Source organism: Corvus cornix, chromosome 1 (assembly GCF_000738735.6).
Source record: "Corvus cornix cornix isolate S_Up_H32 chromosome 1, ASM73873v5, whole genome shotgun sequence".
Taxonomy (NCBI): Eukaryota; Metazoa; Chordata; class Aves; order Passeriformes; family Corvidae; genus Corvus; species Corvus cornix.
Genome location: NC_046332.1, coordinates 97,865,830 through 97,888,773, shown reverse-complemented (window position 1 = coordinate 97,888,773; position 22,944 = coordinate 97,865,830). Strand labels below are relative to the sequence as shown.

General features: G+C 37.9%; 1 protein-coding gene across 5 annotated transcripts in view; it reads right to left on the bottom strand.

The window, feature by feature from the left end:
* The window catches only part of TBL1X (transducin beta like 1 X-linked), a 192,867-nt gene that overhangs the window by 76,595 nt on the left and 93,328 nt on the right, over positions 1 to 22,944 (bottom strand). For 4 of the 5 annotated variants that reach the window (XM_039550269.1, XM_039550258.1, XM_039550261.1 and 1 more), the window contains one exon: positions 11,359 to 11,466. The exons of the other annotated variant lie outside the window; for it this stretch is intronic. The gene's annotated coding sequence lies outside the window, so the exon portion shown is untranslated. The remainder of the gene's footprint in view (positions 1 to 11,358; positions 11,467 to 22,944) is intronic. 5 annotated transcript variants of the gene reach the window in all.

Here is a 22,944-nt window from a genome sequence, read left to right as displayed (position 1 = left end):
CTGAAACTTTGCAGCTTTCTATTTCCAAGACATTTGACTAAACCTGGCAACATTTACAGTATCTGCTGAAATCAATACCTGACTTCCTCTATCCCAAGTAGCACTAATTAGATAACTGACAGTAAAACAAAAGAAAAAAGAGAAAAAAAATGAAAAGATATGATGATCACTGTCATCTGCCTACTTTTAATACCAGTCACTTTTTACTGCTACCATTGAAAGAGTGAATGGTTAAATCTGAAAATATTTGTAGCATAAAAAATACATACAAAAATTCATACTCCATTTTTACAGGTTATGTAGGTAATAGAAGAGCTGGAGCTAAAAGCAGTATGTGAAATAAAATAATGATTTAGATTTGAAAAGACCTTTGAGATCATGAAGTCCAATACATGAAGTACAATAATGGTATTCATACACCTTGCAATTTGTTCCTTGCTGAAACCCCTGTGGACACCTGACAGCCAGAAGCTGGAAGCCTGGGGTGTCCCAGCTGTCACCACAGTGCAGGTGACCCCAGGAGGCTGCAGGACACTTATGGAAGGGTAGAACTCCACTGTGGGGAGCTCAACTGTGGCTGGGCAGATTTATATAGCACTGCAGCCTTGCTGGCCAGGTTTTGCACTTCTTGCTGTAAGGCCTGCAAAGCCATTTGAACAAATGGTATTACGGACTTGGGATTTTATGTTGCTCTTCATTGTATTATTCCCATAGTCTGTGGGAATAAAATTGACTTCAGGAAACCAAAGGTTTCCTGAAGTCAATCTTGCACGTTACTGCTAATAAGAAATTGTGTCAAAGTGAAATTAGCTTTAATTTGTAGGGACGTTGCTTCAATACCCCTTTTTGCAGTGTTGTTGCCGTAGATACGACCAGCTGTATCTGACCAAAACTTACTCAAACGTTTGTCTGTTTCACAGGGAAGGTGAGTTAGACCTGACTGTCTCTTATCAGCATGGGCTATGGCTAATAGTCAAAAATGCAGCAAACACCCCCTTGTTACCATGTGTACCAGCACCAGCATTTGGGGGAGATACTCATATATGAAAGATACCTGAGCTAGAAGCTATGCTCTTACTTTCCAAAATCTGTATGCAAATTCAAAGCCATAATTTAGCCTTTAACGTAATCAAATACCCTTTAAACATGAGGGGAGTAATAGTTTGTTTCAATAGGCTTAACATTAATCTCAAATCTTTCAAAAAATAGTTCACCATTAAGCACAGCACACGGAAAACCGTTTTGCAATTGCTCCCCTTCCTCCCAATTCTTTATGTATTCAGAAATACTTCTACTGTCCTGCCAGCTCCAAGAGGTAAGTAATTTCACTTGGAAAAAAGATGCACCCTGTCAACCGTTTCTCAAGCCCCAGCCTTCTGCAAAATCCAGTCCTATCTTACTACATACAGTAAGCAACTTTTGCTTTAAGTCTTGACCTCATCCTTTTACCTCTGTTTCAGCTTGGTGGGCCTAATTTAAGTAATGATTTACTAATTAGATGAAAAAGCATTAAAAATGCCTGCAAAACTAATCAGGAATCAAGTCCCAGTGACTACTGCACCTTCAATCACCTAATTTCCATTGCTGCCAGATCAAAGGTATTGCAGAGGGCACAGACTCAACAGCAGAACTCAAACGTGAGGATGGATTATTGACAATTGAATGCCACTGATGAGTAAAGCAAAACTAAAAAGGACAGCTTTTCAAATGTGCAGGGGAAGCAAGAGGTTCATAAGAATTCTTCTAATAGCCCAGTTCTTTTCTGCTTCCAGGTCTGTTTAGTTCACATTCACTGTACTGATCTGGTGTAATACAACTGGGGATGGGGGAACATAGTATCAGTTGGTTTTATTCCAATACTGGGCTGAAAAGCCCATTAATTATGTGAGATTACACACCATCCGCAGGAAATGACTCTTGTTTTCGAGTGTTTGATTACTATGGGAAAAGAGTAACCGTGCTTTTAAAGCAATGCTGCAACAACTTCTTCTATATTGTCTATTATCCAGAAGGAAATGAGGTAATTCTAAGAGCAGAACGTTAATTTTTATGTGCTATATTGGTTAAAAATACTACATGGTAATGAAAAGCTATTCTGCATTGTTCAAAACCAAACTAAGAGTGGCTAAGTTAATAGAACTGTTTAGATGACAAGGTACAGTATACGACAAATTGTCATTGGTTTTAGGCAGTTTTATGCCTAGTTTTTAGGCTCAGATAATACAAAATACAACAGCAGGAAAACATGATCACAGACGTATGAATTTATCTGTTTCATCAGTTCAGTTCTAGTTTAAAGCAGTTTAAATGAGCTTTGATAATGAAAGGCGATGGGAGCAGATCAAATGGTGCAAGTGATTTGATTAGCTCCCTGCTAACCATCACGGGTAGATTTAATTTAGAATGGCAAGCTCACGTCTGACTGTGGTAAACAGCTCTGCACCTGCCTTCTGAGGTGACACCTTCATAGGAGGGAGACTGAGATCTGCTGTATTTGCAAGGCTTTTAGGAAAATCACCCATTTTAAGCTTCTGGTATCTTCCCAAGACAAAAAAAAAGTTTTATAAAGAGAATGATGCAAGTTTCTAGAACACTAAGAAATCACACAATGAATAAAATCTGCTGCGTAAACTCTCTCCAAAGCCACTGAAAAGTATAATTAAAATTATGTAAACAAGCCCTGGGGCTGATTTTAGTAGTTAACCTCAGCAACTGGGACAAAGCCACAGCAAAAGCCATACACCTGAAAGATTTCATCAACAAATCTACTCCAGGAGTAAGAGACCTGCCACAGTACCAGAAACTGTATTTCCTCCATCCCTGTAAAAACAAGGCCACTCTTATTTTGCTCTCTCTTTCAAAGGGACATACAATTCTTCTGCTGCATAGCAACAATGGTTTAAATCAACACAAACGCAATCTCATTTGTCTCCAATATTCTTATGTCAAAATATCAGGAACACAAAACATAATATAATGATGCAGAGCATTACCTATCAGTGAGTTCTAAATGCTCACTCTCCAGTGAAATCCTAAACCAAACCTGACTTAAGAGAAAACACATTCCAAGAGGCTGGACTCTAACAAAACTGACATACTCTTTATCCAAGTTGCTGTATGAAAGGCAAGAACATGCACTGATTACAGGACAGCTGACCAAAGCAAGAAGAGAGCTCTGAGAGGCATGGCACCATGAAAACTTTGGGGAATGATTGAAATAATACCCACAAGATAAATGGAAACTCTGTGTAAGGAGATTTTGCAAATTCTCAAAACACAATTTTGATGAAAAAAGTTAATATAGAGAAAGATGGTTAGTGTATGGGGAAAAAAATAGGGAGAAGAGGCTTTTTTCCCTCATTTTTCGGTTTTGGCTATACTAGCTAATCAAACATCTCTGGAGAAGAGAAATTCAGGGGATTCCCAGGATTAGGCCTCCCAGTCAGGGTTGTCAGACCACTCCCTCCTCCTCTTTGACTTAACTTCCCTGACCCAAGTGCATCTACTGATATCATTCCTTGGAGCACAATTTTCAGATTGATGGCACCACAAATAGCTTTGCTTCCTTGACTTTTGCAGCTCTGGCCTAGGGTTATTATTTTAAAAACCAATATAGGAATTGTTACTTTACTTTTTTTTTAATGATCTTTGCATAATTTTAAACACCTACTTATGGGGAGAATTTTCACTTTTTGAGCTTGCAAACACTGTATATATTAACAGACTTCCAAAACATTATCTGATTAGGTTAAATTCAGAAGATTTGGGCTTACTCATAAGCAGATAATTTGCAAAGATCTATCAGTATCTAGAGAGAAATCAAACACATGCATACATCACAAGGAAAACCAGCATCTCCAGTTTACTACTGAACAATGATTTATCAACTCAAATAGTTTAAAACAGAGTCATCCAACTATGATTAATAGCTTGACATAAAAGCTATTTAAAGCTCTTTAAAAGAAAGAAATGAATAAAATATTGGAATGAAATAATTTATCTGGAAATGCTTGAGGCAATGTTTTGTGAAAACCTCATGTCATTTCAGATACCAAGTTTAAACTTAGTCATATTTTAACACAGCTGAATTTTTAACTCAAAAAATAAAGAATTTGCAAAAAAAAGTAATGAAACTAGAAGTGCAAAATGAGATTATTGTTCCAAAACCTGAAGTAATTTATTTTTAAACATGAGATTAATTTACATTTGAAGTCAAAGTTTGAAGCAAATTACTGAGCCTTAAATGACCACAGATATTTAATATCTGTGTTCACGGAATGGAATCACGTGAGGAGCAAGAAGACACACTGTTGTTTAAGGCCATATTACAATCTTTATTCAAAAAGGTGCACTGCACCTTTCTTTTGTGCCAGTAAAATAATTTTTGCGTAATGATGCTCTGTTTTTAATACAGAGGAAAAGATTAATCTCAAAGTCAGCTCCTTGCTGTACCTTGGTCTGGAACAGTATTTCTGAACTAGCAGTCCAGAAACTGCCAATAACTACTATGGTAGGAATATTTCTTCATACAGGCTGCTGTTTTCCTAATATTGTCAACTACACTTAAGGGCACATATTCTAAACACACATTTTGAGATAAACCACCGAGAACATAAGGTTTCCTTGATGCATTTTGCAGTTGCAAGAGGCAGAACTGGTTGCTACAGTACCTTTGCTTGGTGGCAAAAGAACACTAAGAAGCTGTAAAATGCAACTGTAAATAAATTTTGAGTTCATATTTTACGTGTTATAAGTTTTTCATAACTGTCTATCTAGACAAATGCATTACTAAATGTGTGATATACTACATATGTAGAAAATTAAAAGACTAAAGACACCTGATATACAGTGTAAACAGTTCAGCATAAAAGTTAAAGAATTATTTGAAGGCCAGTGACCTAAAGGGAAGTTTTAATTGTTTGGGCTTTTTCTAGCATCTTACACAAAGCTAACCTCAGGTTTTGCTTGGCACTTTATAATTCAAGGAAGAGAGAAAATGTCTAGCAGAGTCCTGGATTCACTTCAATCAGTAAGAAAGATGCCAGAGGCCTCAAACCAGCTATTACTAAAAACGACGAGTATACAGTACAAACTGTTCAAAGCACAGTGTCATTGCCATCGTGTTTACAGAGTTCTCTGAATCAGACTGGCATTTTTTTCTGTGTTGCAGAGAAACAAAAATATCTTATACTTTTAAAATTAGTTTTACAATGTTGAATGTAATCATCCTTTAAACATACAAGCTAAAAAAAAATATTTTTTTCATCTATCAAGGAATGTAAAAATGATTAAGGTGAATCATTACAGCCAGAAACCTTGATTACAGGGGGAACTAAGTAGGAACTAGAGAGAAATTATTCTACATTTCCTTGATCAGAGATATACAATCATGCTATAGATGAAGGCAGCTATGATTGATTATTCTGTTTATTAGGACTGCAAGCTGGTTAGATAAAAGAGAAATTAATTTGTGCATGCATCAGTTGAACTAAGCTTATTTAAACTGATTTAGGTTGACGATAAACACAATTCATGTTACAGACATTTGGGATGCTTGCTAAATCACATTGTAGCTCAGAGAGCAACCAATACAAAAATGTTAACCATTTCAGATAAAACAAAAATTGCAAACCCACTTTGTTCTATTACAACAGAGGTGTTTGAGAGAGTGCCTTCCCTGTTCCCCCAATTTTTTCTGAGTAGGTGCCATCTGCATTAACCCAACCTCCAGAGCCATTTATTAGGAGGAGATACAGCACCATACAACCCTGGGTAGCCATCTCACATGTGAAGGTCTGAACACAGCAGAGATTAATCAAAAGCTATGGCAAGTCAATAAAAGACTATTTTGAGACATACTGCACAAATGGTGGCACCAGCGTAAAAAACCAGGTGTGCTGCAGCTGTTTGCTCCTTACCTGGAGTTTACTGTCCCTGACAGCTGAACAAGAGCTAAAGACTGACCGGTCTCTCATTGCATTCTTTAAAGTTACAACATCCTGGTCGTTTTTAGAGACTTCAGCAGGAGCTGGCTGGGAATGGACTTTGCACTAAAACAGTTCAGGGACTCAAGTGCTCCGCTTTTGCAGCTCAGGTATGGGATCTGCAATACCTTAAATCACCTCAGCTTTTTCTGTGGTGATCACTCACTCTCCAAATATGCCATTACAACAATTTTCCTAATCACTGTACTCACCTTTGTGAAAAAAAACAAGCTTGGACCAAGATCCTTGATTACAAAGCCAAGTGTGAACCTGTGACCTCATTGTGTAAGTAAAAACATAGTATCAGTGACGACATGTTTGCAAATCCATTTTGATTAATTATACCTGCAATATCTCCAGTTGACACCAAAGAACTACACCTTAACTCTGACCTCTGCATTACACAAACTTTTGAGAAAAAAAAAAAATTTTGTTTCTTTTCATTTACGGCATTTAGACTAGACAGTAAAATACCAGGAGGAAATGTTTACAGGCTGCTTGAAGATGGAATTTCTTCTGAAATTAACTGATGTTAAGCTGTATATTGGGCACAAATTTTTAGCATGTACTATCTATATAACAGTATGTTTATCCATAAGTTATATTCCTGTTTCATTAAATCAAAGCAGTTCAATTAGGAACAAGGTCATACAAAAATGTAAATGGAAATACAGAATCCTGTATATCTCCAAGGCTTAATTAACAACTTATTAAAAAACCAATTCTATTACCTGTCCTGTTTCTGTGTGGGATGGCTACATGAGACATTCAGATTATTCAGGAGCATGTTTAACTAGACTGCCTGTAGTAATTCCATTTCTACACCATAATGTGGTAAAATAATTCAGTTTAAAATAAAAGCTTTGTTTGAATCAACCTTTAAAAAGCGGAAAATCCTATTTGTCTTCAGAGGAAAACTGTCCTAGCTCTGTTTGGGAAGCAGCTGATTTACTGCATATACACAGTCCTTCGATACAGACAGGTTGCAGAAGGCACTGTCTCTGGAATGTGCTACACACAGTGTGTGCACGGTACCTGTCCAAGGAAACACCAAGAGTGCTGCAGCCTGAGCCGAATTCAACGACCTGGGCTTATTCCTGCAGTGCTGCCCAGACAAGTTAAACAGACTTTGCATGGATGAAAAAGCACTCTTGACCTGTGTGAAGTCTTTGCTGGGCAAACTCAGAGGAGCAGTTTTGGGCAAGGCAGAGCTCCACTTCCCCCTCCTTGCGGCGCGGTGTTTACTCATGAAGGTATGAACCTTTCACTTCAGCTGGCACTCCAGGTGAACTAAATATATACTTATTAATGACTACAACAAAAATTGCCTTTTCCCACTTTGCATATGTATTATTAGCACTTTCAAGTGACTGGCACAGTGAATGTGGTATCATAATGTGCTCTACAAATCAAATAGAGTATGGGATTATCACAGTTGAGTCCTACAAGGTCTGAGCTATGCCTTAAATAATCACCAGCTTAGTTTAAAAAGGATAAGGCATTTTGCCACCTCATTTTGAATGCTAGCATCCTCTTTACCATCATCAAAAACCTTCCTTGAAACCTTAGCTGTGTTAAAGAAAAAAGATTTTTTAAAAAAAGCACAATAATTTTATTCCACTGTCAGTATTTTAAAACCATACTGTGTAAGAGAAAGGCTCAAAGCAAGTCTCTCAGAAGTTAGCCATGACTGGAATAGTTGTTTCATCTCTCCACCACAATGTAAAATACACGAGTTCATGTTCTAGCTACATATACTTTTTTCTGACTTGGTCGATAGCCCAAAAAGTACTAATTAATATTTCATGAATAAAATCAGAGTTCAATTAAACATGATTCACCAAGTAGCAAGAGAAGTACCAGGGATTATATAAACGAAGCTCTACTTGAGCCATGAAACAGCTGCAAATTTAAAGACTATTCATGTTATTCTAAAATATGCTTATTCAAAAAAATATTATTACAACAGTTCACTGTTTTTCAGTGAACAAATATGATACCATGAGACTTTTAAGAATAACCACTCTATGAACAGTGAATGCTGAGTAGTCAAGGGGAATAGCCCATGTGTACACCCACAGGTGCAATATTATTTGATGACAACACTTGAAAAACAATGTTAAAAAAATCAATACAGAGTTTATTATTAAACCTGAGAATTATAAAGAATATTGCTTAAAAGCAGATCAATTTTCTAGCCCATAAATCTAACTGACCAATAAAATTATTTGGTGGGATCAGGTGCCAACAGTAACTTTTGTTAACATACAAAGTCCCTGCACCCTATGCCTGTGCAATATCACTTATAAAGTTCTAAATAAACCGAAACAAATAATTAAAAACTAGTAATTGTAAAAAAATCATAAAAGCTGTTATGGAACAGTATGCATGGGTGTATTATGGACTTTTCAGAATCATGCATTGGCAAGCAAACTTTTTGATTATAGTTTCTCTTACTTTCTTTGTATAAAATGCAGTGTTCTTATGCAAAAGAAGACATATTTTCTCAAAATAAAATACCTTAGTGTTAACTTACATATAATGGAACATTCTTCTCAATCACACCAAATGAATACTTTTGAAAAAATACTGTTCTGGAAACTTTTAATAAAATAATAAATGTTTTCTTATATTAATTTGTGCCTCTGCACTTCTGTCAACAGCTACAACTTGCACTACCACATTTCATTTGTGACATTCCTAAACTGCACCTATTCCAAGCTCTTTGAACAACTGAAATCTGCTGATATGCTGATGCATTTGAAATATCTTCCACTACATCCTATCCATCTTGTTCTTAAATTCAAAGTAACTAATTCATACAAGAAACATAAAACTAGAAAAAGGTGACCTGTTTCTTCCTAGGTATCATGCGCATACACTTACTTTTCCTACTTTTTCAAACTGAACTTCCCCAGCCTTTCAACTTTTGACATCTAATTTCGTCTCATCTTGCTTTTTACAAGGTTTTTTAGTCAAAAGACTATAATGTGCATTCATACAACATATCACACACGATCCTGATAAAGCTGACCTCTTATCATTGTCACACCTATCATACCAATAACAGTTATCAATAGTTATCACTCTAACTGCTGGGGAGATCTCCACTAAGAGCCAGACAAAGGATATAGAAGATGGTACTTTACACTACTAGCACCATTATTTCTCAAAATTACTGATAATTCAGGATGTCAAGGTCTTGAACTCATGCAGGCAACATGCTAGCAGATCCCAGAAGGATATATTGTTGGCAATTTGAGATAAAGCAAACCACCAAACCATATCAGAGAACTGAATGATCTGCTTAAGTATGTACTTGTAAAACATGAAAAGAACTATGAAGGATGTTCATGTGACAGAAGTAAGCTAGAAATGCCATGCAGTCAGTAGTAACTCATCAGGCACTCCCAAATTTCACTGCCAGAATACATATTGAATGCACAGGCCCAGAGTGTAATTGTCATTTTGGTATTTGAAACAGTTTAGTTAATAGCAAGCATGGAAGTTCATTAGCCCAGTAAACTAGGGACAAATTTTGCATTTGGGAGAAAGTACAAGGGTAAAAATGTGGAGAACCTTCCCTACCCCATTGCCACCAGGGACCAAAGGTAATGATTAAATAGTCCAAAAAAAGGCAACCTGTGGCAAAAAAATGATACTCCCAGTCTGGGTTAAGGTGTAATTAGCTTGAAGTAGAGATTACACTTTAAAACCCAATGAAATTAATTCTAATAGGAAAATCTGGGTAATTGAAACAGCACAAGATCTCCAGCTTGGGATTCATGTTTTAAAGGAATACAAACATGCTACACAAAAAACCCCAAACAATCAACATATATTTTCTTCTAAGTAGAAGAAAAGCATTTTTAGAGATAAGGAGGCCATTAGTAACGAAAATGAATCTTAAAAGACAACTTTAAATTAGTACACTGCAATAATTTGTGCCTTAAGAGTCTTAAAAGTGTTTGTGAGAGGATCATTTCAATGATGCTAATTTTCAATACATTTTGGAGCACCAGAGAAATTCAGTAAGACTGCTAGCATTTTCTGCCAATACTTGAGGATGGTAAGCAGAATGATCTCAGTAATTATAGAGCTCTATGTCATCACTAATCTCAGGCAAAATAACCACCAAACTGATAAAGGATAAATTCACTGGGAAATTACATGAACAAAACTAATGCCAGTCAACACCATTTTACAGAAACTTGCTAAATAAAACAGAGAATTTTATTTAATCATCTGATAAAGTTACAAACTACGGTCAACAGACGTTATTCCATAAATGAAACACACAGACTTTCAAACGGCATTTACCTTACCGCCACACAAAACTCAGAGTAAGAAATTATTATCAGTATCATCAAATGTGATTAAGATATAGATATGAAAAAGTTGCTGTTAACAGGAAATAATAATCGAAAAAGTGTTCTACATTCCTCCAATAAAATCATCCAGTACTCACTCAACACTATTTAAGAGTATCTTCAATGATACAAAAGTAAGAGCCAAGTAGAGCCAAGTGGACTTATGCATCAAGCAAGAAAGAAACAATGCAGGTAATACCCAGAAAACACTTGGAAAATACATACAATCTTAATGGCATAGAAACAACTCAGTACAAATGATGGTGAAGCCTGACAGTAAAAGGGAATAATAAACGTCCCACGCATGTAAGCGCATAAGACCAGAGGTACTACTTTAGTTCACAGCATCAGTGGTACTGGAATAGTAGCTATATAGTCCCTACATTGTTTTCCCAAAATGGCAAAGATCTTGTTCTTTCTCCATAATTCAACAAAAAAGGGGAAGAATTCTGTACCTTCTTAAGATGTTACCCAGAACACCCCACATGCTGCTATTAGCACAGAAACTCGTGTGGAAAGAGCACAGCAGCAATTTGAAAATGCTGCAGAGAACCAATGAACGTTACATGAACACAGAAACGGTCTCTGATACACTGCAGGAGAATAAGATTGCTCAGGCCTAAAGTTAGAGCCCAGGCAGTAATGATGGTGGTGTAGGTACAGCGGCAAGACAGATCTTACTGCTGACATGTTTTGGGGTTATTTCCTGCCACAGCAATTACTTAAGACCAAAGCCACTTAAAGAATTGCACAGTACTTCTTAGTTTTGCTTCTTCAATCTGCAGCTTAAAAACCAACCCTGAACAATGCAGACTTTTTGTCAAATGCCTCGGTTTGAGAGAGCTGGACTGCTATAGCCTTAAGTGACAACACTGGTAGAAGTCCATCATCACATATGTGCACAGGACCTGACTGCCTGGGTGACTTCACCAAGGAAAAACCTGACAGGACAGGGAATGGCATGCTGGAGGTGAGCTCTTATTTGGCGATTCCTTGTGGCTTACCTGGTCGTGAGACCCTTGAGCTGCTGAATGCTGCTCCTCGCAGGCTGCTGTCAAGAGTCTGGGGGTTTGAGTTACCATGGAGATCACTGCATCTGACAGCTGAGAGGGCTGCAATGAGAGACAGAGGTACCCATCAAGCCAGTCCTCAAGTCCATCACCTCATCAAAACACAAGCACCTGACTCCTTCTGCTTTTGTCATTCAGCAAGGTCTGAGTTCCCAGATTAGGAGTTTGGCTAAACTGTAAGGGGAAAAAACCCAACATCCATCACCAAAAGAATTAGAGAGGTGAGGGCAATCCCCAGTGACACACAGCGTTTGAGCACTTTGCAAAGCCATGCACTTTTTCAGGAGCTGGAAGGATCCTAATATACCATCAGCTTGGCTCAACAATTTTCAGCCTCTCTGGTCAAGTATAACAGCAGCAAGCAATTCACCCAGAACCACTGCTGAGCACAGGACTGAAATGCCAGTGCGCTGCCTCAAAACGGTGGGACACACAAAGTGCTCTCTCAGAAAGTTTCTAGTGGGAACTGATTGAGCATCACCTCTGTGCAAGAAATAAGTAGGCAAAAGAAATCACCTTCTTGAATGTTTTTGGAGCAAGGCTGAAAGCAAGCATTTATGAAAATTGAACATGAAAGACAGCCTGGCATTCTTCTGCAATAATAAACCTATTTGCAGACTTTTCCACACCTGCCAAAAAGCATGATGCGTAAAGCCTTATTTTGTATTTCCTCTGCCATTTGAGCACCACATATATTAACTAGTTTCCTATTCTTCCATTTCAATCCTTAAGTCTTATGCTCCATTTTTGTCTACATAATTTAATAATTAAATGATTTAAAGCAAAATGAGATATTCGTTGGAGACTTTTAAAATTAATTATCCTCTTCCACACAAATGTCTGACAGCTTTTAAAACTATTGTCCTGGTTTTCTCTGGGATAGAGTTCATTTTCTTCCTAGTAGCTGGTACAGTGCTGTGTTTTGCATTCAGTATGAGAGTGATGTTGATAACACAGTGATGTTTAAGTTGTTGCTGAGCTGTGCTGATGCTGAGTCAGGACTTTTCAGTTCCCTGTGCTCTGCCAGTGAGCAGGTGCACAAGAAGCTGGTGGGAGCATGGCTGGGACAGCTGACATGGTCTGGCCAATCCATGCCATACAATGTCATGCCCAGTATATGAACTGGGGGGAGCTGGCTGGGAGGGGCTGTTGACCGCTAGGGGATGGGCTGGGCATCAGTCAGCAGGTGGTGAGCAATTGTATTGCGCACCACTTGTCCTTTTTGGGTTTTATTTCTCTCTCTTGTTTTCTTATCTCCCTTTAAATCATTATCATCTTTATTAATACTATAATTATTATTACATTTTACTTATTAATTACTTTTTTCCATTATTAAACTCATCTTAACATATGGGTTTTACTTTTTTCCAATTCTCCTTCCCATCCCATTGGGTTGGGTAGGGGGATGGATCAAGTGGCCATGTGGTACTTACCAGCTGAAGTTAAACCACAACAACTATACATTAAGAATCATTTTAAGAAATAATCGATTTAACAGATAACATATTTAAACACATCATCAGGAAATGCTTTCATAACTCCAGTTCCAATTCTCAGTCTGCAGTACTATTGCATGTCCTCATTCACTTCACTGTGAGGTAAGTACACCACCTAACCAAATACAACTACTCACTTCAGAAAGAGTTACATCTATCCTAATTGGAGGTGAACGACTACACAAGGGACAACATTTGCCTATTGAAGCATCACAAACTATTAGCAATACATCAGCTGGACATCCACAGTTTTTCTGAGTTAGTCTACTGAATGCATATAAATCTTCATCTATGTGGCTACATATCTAATTACCTGTCTAATTCTCAGATGGCATTCTGAGTTGACTGTTCTCATCTCTCCACCTCATCTCATCTTTTTTTTTTTTTTTTTAATTATAGAATCATTGACTGGTTTGGGTTGGAAGGGATCTTAAAGATGCTCTCGTTCCAACCGCCTGCCATTGGCAGGGACACATCCCACTAGACCAGGTTGCTCAAAGCCCGATCCAACCTGGCCTTGAACGCTGCCAGGGTTGCAGCATTGACAACATGCCTCCCATCTCATTTTTTCTATGGAGCATGTTGTGTTTATGCAAAATACAATATACTCAAGAAGCACAACTGTGTAAATATACAATCTGAAATTCCAGGCAACAATTAGAGGATTTCCCACGTCTTACGGGAAAATTGTTCAGAGTATTATTATACTAAAATCATCTCTATTCAATACTCTGGCATTATGCTATGCAACAGTAACTAACACATACTGAGGCTGCTCTCATGTCAAATACCAGGGAACTAACTGGTGCATCTGGGCTGAAGGCTTCTGCAAGGTTCATGGAGTTTAAAGGATGCTGTAGAATACCAGATACTCATACTGTAGCACTGTGGATGAATCAGGGTTATTGAAGAAATTCTATTAATGCTTTCTGTCATAATTATACTCATAAACTGGTTGGGTCATGTTTTCATTTGTTCTGTTTACAAATCTTATAAACTGGATCATTGGTGGTTTCTATCAGTGACAGGATCACTTAAAGGCTATTCATCTTGCCACAATGGTACACAGGCAGGAGGCATCAGTGCAGGCAGCACTGGTAACACAGGCTGGAAGAGCTAATTACATCCTTTGGTTAGACCAGCTTTGGTTACCTTGCAAGACAACTTTTTGGCAAGTACTAGCTCTCTACTGAAAAAGTGAAAGAGAAGTATTAGAGGTTAAAAGATATTATTATTATTATTATTATTATTATTATTATTATTATTTTATTACCTACAAGTGTCGATGAAGTTTTATCACCCTTATGATTGGGTGAGAGCATACATGTATTGATGATTGCAACAATTATATGCTATCATATGCCCCTACCAATAATGTTTTACTCAACAACAAGAGTTTCTTCAAATCTGATTTCATACAGAAGTAAATAATATGAGCTTTGAAATAAACAGTACGCAAAGACAAAAATGCTCTTTTAAACTTTCATTTGTAATATTAGCATTGCAACCTATCATTACTTACAATAGGATAAGGCCGTCATAATCTACAAAGAAATTGAAAAAAAATCCATCACCAGAGATCACACAATACAGCTGCAAAAGTGATTACGACAGTGTAGAAAGTACTTTAATATGAAATGTCTAGAGAGTTCCACTGGTATAGTTTATTACAAAAAAAAAAAAAGATGGATGACCTAATTACAGCACCTCAGTATTTCACTGGGACAATATACTAAATACCAGCTTGCTTGTTAATCTAGTAAAGGGTTCACACAGAACAAATCAGCATCTGGAAGCTGACAAGAAATTAAAATGAGAAATAAAGCACGTGTTTTTCATCACCTGTGACTAACCATTAGTGCAACTATCAGAAGGAGAATGCAGAGATTCTCCATTTGTTCATGCCAAGCTTTAGTGGAACTTTCCCAGAAGACGAATTTTTGTGAAAACACAAGGTATCCTGTAGTCATACAAAAGTTGCTGTGTTTCATATAGATAAACAAAGTCTGCAATACAGAGAAAGGGAGATTAGGTGATGTAGTCATTCTTTCCTGCTCATGAATTAAATATATTATGATCAAAACCAATTGTCTGGTTTTGTAACTAAAGCACTGGGTGGCAATGAGCACTGTGCATGCTGAGCTGCTGGTGCAAGCAAATACTTAGTGACATAGATGTGCATATATATACACATATAGTGAGAGAGGGAGTGTGTGTTCAGGCCATGTGGAGTCAGACAACTATAGCCATCCTTCCAGAGACAGGTGGACTAAATTCTGCTGGAATAATACTCTGACTTCCAATTTAGGCAGCTTACTCTGTCCTCCATGAGCCAAAAGGACTCAGTCACAAGAGAGTGGTAGCAGGACCTCACTTCACAAGGGTCATTTAGGGCATCAGTCAGAAGGCAGGCAATACAAATGATGCTCTCTGAATCTGTCATGGAGCAATAAATAACACTGCTTCACGTTATTAACTACTTGCCAGTCCTGTCCTTGTGGCCAGTAAGCTTTCCAGGCAGGAAAACCTTCTTATTGGGGTATTTCAGTGGGTTAGCCAAGCAGTTCCCCAGCCCAGTTAAAATCCAGGAGCTGCTGTGGCCCCACAGCAGTTTGCTTCCAGCTCCCTCCCCGCAATAGCAGTCTCACTCAGGGCACACAAGTAACACAGGCTTCTTGCAAAAGGACAGTGGAAGAAGAAAAGGAAATAAAAACAAGTAATGGCTGAAATGTTACGTTGGTGTCACAGTGAGCAAGCTTAAAAATTTCACCCCTTTAGCAAAGAATAGGAAAGTTATTGAATGGGTTAACTTAGCTAGCATTGGTGCTGTGGCTAATCTATGCCTTGGGCTGCTAAGTTGTCAAGAAATGTAGCCAAGTTTAAATATCAACCAAAAATAAAAGTTTAAAAAAATCCTTTCACTTTTACTAATTGTAAATCCGGTACACAAGGTTTGACTTTGGATTTGCACTATGTTTGAAAACACGAAAGTCAACTTATGCAAATACATTCATCAATCTCCTTATATCTGAGCTCCTCCACTGAAGACAATCTCTGTGATGCAAAACCATGGGAAACCCTGGCACCACCTCCCATGCAGGCAACTGATGAATGAAGTAAGTCATCAGCCCCCTGTGACTGTCCCCAGTGCCAGGTTAACTAAAGAAAAGCAACAAGGCCTTTCCACCCCATCCCTGCAGTGCCAGCCAGGGCAGGGCAGAAGACAAGTCCTTTGTCAGGGACAAACTGCACGGCACCATTTGCACTGAGAACTCAATGATGGGATGTTCCTCAAAGGAGGGCTGAATTTGGTGTTGCCCTTAGTTGGCCACAGACAAAACAGTGCATTTATCCTCTGCTTCATATGTAGATTTCTTTTTACAGGTACCTGAGCGACTTCAGGAAACTGAAACTGGGGGCCAGATTTATAGGAGGCACTTGAAATTACCAGCTGGGCAGGTGGCTGGGGTAAAGGCACCTAAATAGTACCACAGTTTTACTCTTGATTTAAACTAGGAGTAATCAGTCACATCATTCTGGAACATGTTTTAGTGAATTCTACTCAATTCCTTTAAATACATTTAGCCGCTTAAATATTTTTCCAATCTGATTTCTGTTTAAGTACTACTTCTGCAAAGTTTCAGACAAATAATTTTCTTTTTACTAAACAATATAGATGAGGAGAAACCAAACCAGTGCCATTACTATCCTGTCTCAGCATATTTCTCTTAACTATTTCATAATGAAAAAAAAATAACATTAATTGGGTAACTAATTTATTATCCTACTCCCTTCTGGCTTTTAAAGGCACAGGAAAGTTTATGCTAAATAGGCCATCTTCAATAGACACTGAATTACAAAAACAGAGATTTCATTATATTTATGGGAAAGAAATGCAGGATACCTAGTGCACAGTATTTTGCTTTCTTTCAAACTGATAAACAGCTTCAATATTTTCTAACTACCCCTTGTGGACTAGACTATACTATACAGAAGTATACCATGACTATACAGAAGATTCTAAAAGGACATCAATAATTATGCCACCCTTTTGCAAAAAATAACCTAAAATGCACCTTCTAAAGCAATTCCTAAAAAGTGTACAAATCAGTGAAGACAACATTCCAACATTTGCCAAACTCCTGCTGATGTGCCGGGGTTTTAGTTTCTTTGTGGATTAACATAATGTATAAATATAAACACAGCAGTGTCTCCCGTGGGGCATGACCAGCAATTAATCTGTACAAGGATCATGGATAACACTGCAGACACATGGAGTAGAAACCAGGACCATCATTTTCAGCACAACAAACACAACACAACATGCTGGGTTTCTCTATCATGTTTCCAATGAGTACCTATGCACTGGAACTGCAATCTCTGTTCAGAAAACCCCACACAATCTCTGAATATTAATGAATTTTCCCTAAGGTCTTATACAGTAAATAAACACCAGTTAATGGCTTGCTATGATAAAAAATTCCCACTCTAGACACTTATGTATTTATTATTGCCCCACAGCTGCTTCCTCTAAAGGAAGCTATGAGACATTTTTATTGTAAATATACCATAGATGAATGCCCAGATTTGAAGTAAACAAAGTCAGGAGTCAGTTAAAAATTAGAAAATCAATGTTGAAATAAATCTTCATTATAGTACTAGTGCAAAAAACCTCCCCATGGTAATATCTAAGCCAAAGCAACAAAAATACCCTCAGAAATAACCCACGTCTTCCCACAAAAATTTAAAATACTAAAGACTTGAAAGCCTTTCCTCAGGTGCAACTCACAGAGCCTGGGCTGCCCCTCTGAAGCAAGTGTCTCAAGGGAAAACAAAACTGCAGGTGGAAACTCTTCTCATGTTTCATCTTAACTAACTCTGTCAAAGCTAGTGGACATCATGAAACTTAGAATTTCAGAAGCACTGCCTTCTTAACTTGGCTATATTACGCTACTCCTTTTATGCACGCTCCTCCCAAGATAAATTAACTCGTAGCAGCCCAAGCAGTGACTCAATCCAACCAATCTTAGAGCCAGACTGGAACTGACAGCATCAATTCTCAAAATCATTTACCACTGTCAGCACTTTGCCTGCACAGACACTTCAACAGCTTTAGCTTTTTTCTGCTTCAGCTGTGTATTTGAGTGTAGCAGACATTCTCTCTACCATGTGTAATAGTTTCAGAGACATAAGATACACGAGTTATCTACCATTATTTAATAGGACAGAAATTTCAGTGATAATAATGGATTTATGAAAAGCTTAGCTGTCAGTAACCAAACCAGGTACTAAGACTGGAAATGCTTACTACTGTAAGAAGATTTTTTGCAGTATGTGGATGGATTCATGGGGGCTGTGGCCTACGACACAGCAATTCTAATACTTTTTTATCAGAAAGATATGGGAGCATCAAATAGCACAACATTTATTTTACCAACCCTCAGGCAAACCAAATGCCATTTTTCTAATTAACAAGTCCAGATTTCAAAAAAACTCAAACCCCCCAACTTCTCTCTTGACAGGAACTCATGAGATTTCTGCTGAACTTCATAAAACATGAAACAAAACCCACAGCATGTCTAGGACTGCTGTGATGGAAACATAAAGAAAGGAGTATAATTATTAATTCTGTGATAGTGCAGGTAGGTGGAAAAGAATTATCCCTTTCAGCATTGCACTGTAATCCTCTCATTTGTCCATTTAGCTCTACCTCAGGCATAAGCACAGAGGAAGAAACAGGAAGGAAGAAATGCAGCCTTCTCTGCACTGCCCTAACAGACACCATTACCAGATTTAAAAGTGAGCGCAAGCTTAAAAAGAAAACCACACAATTTTGATTAATTCATGTAACTTTTCCCGAGTAGATCTGTCAGTCTAACCTAAGAAATGAACTTCCAAGTCTTTGGCTCCCAGTTGTGCAAATACTGCATTACTTTCAGCACGCATGGAGGTGCACAACTGCAGAGCCCTACAGTGAAAGGATTTGCTGTTTCCCACATCTGAATGACCCAAAGTCCGTAGAGTTTTCTCAAGGTGTATCAGTAATGTGAATCGCAGCCCGCAGCAAAGACAGAGCCAGTACAATTCTCCTAAACAAGGTTTAATATGTGTAGCCAGTCTCATCAGTTTCATTTTAGATTAGCTGTAGTTTCCAAGAGATTTTGAAGGTGGGATACGATGGGCACTGTGGTAATATAACCTTGATGTGGAGGCATCAATAAATGCTGCAAGGGCAGGCTACAATCAACTTCAGAGGAGCAGAGATGGCAGGCGCTTTGGACATGTGGCATGGGATTGGAGGAGCAGCTTGTCCCTAAAGGACCTTTTGAAACTTTGTCTTGGGTAGAACCTCAGCTACACATCACTGTAACAAGATGTATATATATGGATAATTAATATATTTAAGCCACATTTTTCCCCTTACATTATAGCAATTGTATGAAATGCTCTAGGCGAGAAGCTGCTGAATCAGGAAATGGATCAGAAGCTAACTAAAATGCCTTTCTAGTTATTGATTCCTGCTCTCTGTTTCATGTCAGCTTCCTAGAATCCATCCAATACAAGCACAAAAGGGTAATGAGTTTCTGAAGCCACACTCTAATAGTGCACACTGCATCAAAGCTTTCAGTAATTGCCTGGATGCTGCTTCCCAGCAGTACTAAACAACTTAAATATAATTAGCTGGAAGCCCTATGGGCTTCATTTCCCCACTGGAACACCTCTTACACTAATCCATTTATCAGGCTGACAGATGACTGAATCACTGGTGCTATGGACCCATTCTACTAATAATACTTCTCAAGCCCACATTTTGGTTTGTACTTTATTGGGTACATTTTTGCAAAGGAGAAACCAGTGTTAAGAGTGGGGAGAGAACCAAACGTAACTCATTCATCTCCTCCCAGTACTGACCAATGTTTTTTGTTTGATTAGCCCACTAATTATAAAATGCTGGAGCTATCAGGCAGAAAATGAAAATTAGATGTATGCATTATGGAACTATACAATGCCAAAAATAATAGGGAAACACACAAACACTGAAAAGACTTTTGGAAGTTTTCCAGCCATTCAGAAGTTTCAAGAGAAGTTTGCATAAGAGGACGATTTTCAGCATATCCTCCCTGAAGATGGCCCGACTAGAGCTGCCAAGCTAAAATTTCTTCATACTACTTACTTGTACATCTTTCTGAACAAGAGGTGACAAAAGAAATTTTAAAGCTGTCTGAATTATATTGAATAGACATGAACTGACCATCAATGCTGCCACAAACTATGCACTTTGCAAGCTGCTAAAGAAATCTCATAAAAGTACAAAAAACATTTATTTAATTTCTTGGGCAGAATTTTCTAATGTTGTAATGAAACCCATTTTATCCCTGTGACTTTATTTCCAGACAGGTTTCAATAAGCAGACCTCTCCAGAGGCTGAAATTATGGGGAGCCAAGGTCTTCCAAAATGTGCCACACTGTGGAAATGAAGTAATTGTAAAAATGCTAAATTCTCATCAAATTCTTTTAAATGATGAAAAAAATTACTTTAGGATGTTATATGCTTATGCTTCCTTTCTAAGGAGTTGTGGGACAGGAAACAAAAAGGGACAAAGCTGGTAATGACCAGTAAGAAAGAGGGGTTTTAAAAGGCGCCCTTTTTCTAGATCCATTACATTGTGGTCATTAATCCACATTCTGGCTTGGAATCACAGGATCCAGCTAGAGTAGTAGCATTGTTTCATCTGTTTATTTCCTCTGGATGTTCTCATCATGGACACAGAAAATATTGATGTTGAAAAACAGTAAAACAAGGAAAGCCTTCTTGTACTCCACGCAAGCCTAAACAATATGCTTGTAGTAAAGCCAACAGTCAACACTCAGAAATTCTCTTAAAAGTAGTACCATGAAGTTAACTTGTGGCCATCAGTATGAATTCAAAGAGTGAATACAAAAGCTATACTTGAACATTTAACAACGAAATAGATAAGTAAAATATATACAATGATGTAAACTGACTTAGCTGGTGAATCAAGCAGCAGCAGCAGGATGAGGTACAGCCAGCAGTTCTTGGGAGCAGCACCAATCACCTCAGAACAAGGCCCAAAGAACAGCAGCTACTTGGACATTACTTGATTTTCAAAAATGCAATCACAGGTCTTTACACCACCCTGTAAAGTACTGAGCAGGTTATTAAACACTGAGCTGTTTGAGATTTCTTCATGTGAACCCCAGAGCAGAAATCTCAGTTTCAATGCACTCTCCACCCACTCCTTCCCTCCGGCCTGAAACAGGAAAACTCATCCCAGAGACACTGACGCTTGCACATCAGCCAGTCAACTTGTTGTCGTTCAAAGACAACCTCTTCCTTACCAGCCTCATCTTCTCCATTTAGTCTATTTTCTGCTCCCACAAAGGGCAGACAGTATCCTGAGCAAGGGTTGCCCCAAACCATATGAACCTCAACACTTGTCAGACACACTTTCACATGAAATGCAGAATTTCATACTCCTGTTAACACATACTCCTTTGAAATGCAGTGGTACTGAGCAGAACAAACATCAGATCTAATCAAAAGAACATTCTGCAGTAAAAAATGTCAAAAAATCTTCTCCTGTTTTTAGTCATCTCTAATAAAACAGTTTATGGTCCTGAATTTCCTAACTAGGAAACAACCTTTGCCAGGCAAAGAATGCAACATTGCCTTCATTTGCGTGCTTTATGAGGAAGCTTGCTACATTGTCAGTGAACCTGAATTTCCTGGGTACTAACTCTGAAACAATATTTTAATTCTTGAGGCAAATAGTATCTCTTTAAAGCACTATCAAAGTTATTATATGTACAGACTCCTCCCTGTAAATTGGGCGCAAATGTAGAGCAGCTTTATATCTAAGAATAAAACAGCTGGAGCCACAGTCCACTAACTTCCATACTTTGTATGGTAGGAAGTGTACACTTGGAAGGACATGGCATGTTAAGCAGTCAAATGCAAAAATCCAAAGGGTTTTAGGAGTGCAAATAAATGTTTGTTTTAAAAAGAATGGCAGAAGTGACCTAACACATTGATCTACAAAACGAGCACCATTTGTAATACGCATTTGAAAATTAGATTTTTATATTCAGTAAGTACTGTCTTCAGCATTAGAAAGATAATGAATTTTCTTGCAAGACAACTTCTGTGCAGAAGTTTTCTGTGCAGATCCATTTTTGGATCCTGACTAGATGGAACCCAAAATAGCCGTAGCTAACCCCAAAGCTGGCCGTGCTTTGAGCTGGGTGTCAGACCTTCTAAAGTCCTGAATTATCAGAGCATCCTACAGTAAGAATCTCTCCATACTAAAATTACATATGCTTGTTGTGCTATTTACATAGAAAATAGGGAATTTAATAAAAAACACCAGGGCACAAACTTGCATATTGAATCCAAACAGATTCAAGGTCTTAAAGATACCAAACATGAGGCATTCCTTCTGATCATATAAAGCTTATGCTGGTTAAGCAACTATAACAAAGCTAAGACTGATAATTAAAGATACAGAATGCTTTTGTTACACTGCAGACTATCTTTCAACATTACATTTTACTTTTACCTAAATCATTGTAGAGATACAGGAGTAAAAACTATTTATCTTCAATTAAATTATAGTTTAACTATGTGAATTTTAATCTACCCCCAATTAAAATGCAGGACAGATTAACAGGTTATACTGTCTGGATATGAAAAATGCAACTGAGAACACTGGCTAAGAAATACACTAAATGACAAACATGAGCAGGAACATGAAATCATCTGCAGTATACAGGCCATGAAAAACCTGAGCATTTCAAAACACATGGATGAAATAACCTGCCAATGAACATCACACAGACTTGGTGGTAAAGAGCACTGCTGCCTTCTTGGCCTCAGGAAGCCAGTTCCTTGAGTTGGTCAGTAACACAGGTAATTTCAACACATTGGAACTTTTTAATAAAATATTTTAAGAGTCAGCAGCAGAAGCAAAATTTCAGGGAAAAAACCCTTCAAAATTACCATCTG